The 1,649-nt window shown below is 44.1% G+C and overlaps 1 pseudogene; it reads left to right on the top strand.

Moving 5' to 3' along the window:
* Positions 1–661: 661 nt before the first annotated feature.
* Positions 662–1,127, top strand: LOC119532981 (annotated as a pseudogene).
* Positions 1,128–1,649: the final 522 nt, after the last annotated feature.

The raw sequence follows: 1,649 nt of genomic DNA, 5'->3' as shown, positions 1-1,649 counted from the left end.
GTAGGGCAAGAAGAAAATGTAGAAGACTTGTTCTCCTCAATGGGCCTCTTCCCTGAGTTTGATTTCAGAGTTGTGATCTTACTTAATTTCAACAAAAACAAAAACAAAAACAAAAACCAAAGAATGTCTTCTCTCTCATCATCATATCATTAAGACCCAGCTCCAAGAAGGTAACATCTGCCAGAGAAGCCACTCAAAGGTTTAAAACTCCATTCCCATCATAGCTCCACAGGTGCTCAGGTTGCAGTGACACGAGCCACCCTTTCTCCACTCCCCAGTTCCGAGACAGATGCCTGAGCCTGCGTCACCTGGACTACAACAAGCAATTTCCCTTTGGTGAAACTCCCACTCTAGTTCCAAAATACAAGTACAGGTGGTCCTGCAAAATAGGGCAAACAGCTTTACGTTATTTGTACATTTACAAAGAAATAGGTCCTTTTCTCTCTCTCTCTCTCTCTCTCTCTCTCTCTCTCTCTCTCTCTCTCTCTCTTTCTCTGTGTATTTATAACTGGTTACACATTAGATTCATATTAGGCATCACCAGTAGTGGTTGGCACAGTTTGTCATTTAAGCTCAGGGTCAAGTTCCGTATCATTTGGGACAGGTGGGACATGTGCATCCTTTCCCACAGGCAGCGGGGGGGGGGGGGGCAGTGTGAGCCATGGCCAGAGACAGCGAGCAGACCCTGCAGAACCACCAGCAGCCCAAGGGCCCCCAGCCCTTCCTGACTGGCGTCAGTGGGGACATGACAAGCTGCAAGTCTTCCTTTTGTGCTAAGATTGGCAGCTCCTGGGACAGAATGAGGTGGACTATTGCCAGAAGCAGGTAGTCATCCTGAGCCAGGACAGCTTCTATCTTGTCCTCACATCAGAGCAGAAGGCCAGAGACCTGAAGGGCCAGTTCAACTTTGATCACCTGGATGCCTTTGACAATGAAGTCATCTTCAAAACACTCAAAGAAATCACCGAAGGGGAAACAGTCCAGATTTCCGCAAGGAGGAAACAGTCTACCCTGCAGACATTGTGCTCTTTGAAGGGATCCTGGCCTTCTCCCAGGAGGTACGGGACCTGTTCCAGAAGAAGCTTTTTGTGGATACAGATGCAGACACCTGGCTTTCAGTGCTTTAAATATGCCATTCCACTGCCTTCTTCTCCCCATGGTTTCCAATGAGAGATTGGCACTTTATCTTATTGAGGTTCCTTGTATGTGAAACACTGCTTCTCTGTTGTGGCTTTCAGAATTCTCTTTTTATATTTGTCATTCAACAGTTTGATTATAATATGCTGTGGCATAGGTCTATTTGGGTTTATTCTTTGTGTATATTCATGTCTTGCATTCAATTTTGGAAGTGTGCCACCATTATTTATTTGAATATTCTCTCTGCCCCTTTCTCTCTTTCTTCTCTTTCTGGTTCTCCAAGAATGCATATATTAAAATGCTTGATGGCAACTCACGAATTCCCAAGGCTCTGATAACTTTTCAACATTTTTTCTTCTTCTGCTCCTCAGACTGAATGATTTCAATTGTCTAATATCAAGTCCTCTGTTTCTTTATTCTGCCAGCTCCAATCTGTCTTGGAACCACTCTAGAGAATTTTTTATTTCTTTTCCTCTGGTCTTCAGCTCTGTTTGTTTACTTTTCATAATTTC

Source organism: Choloepus didactylus, chromosome 4 (assembly GCF_015220235.1).
Source record: "Choloepus didactylus isolate mChoDid1 chromosome 4, mChoDid1.pri, whole genome shotgun sequence".
Classification (NCBI taxonomy): domain Eukaryota; kingdom Metazoa; phylum Chordata; class Mammalia; order Pilosa; family Megalonychidae; genus Choloepus; species Choloepus didactylus.
Note: the sequence above shows the minus strand (reverse complement) of the source record. Positions and strands in the feature narration are given on the sequence as shown.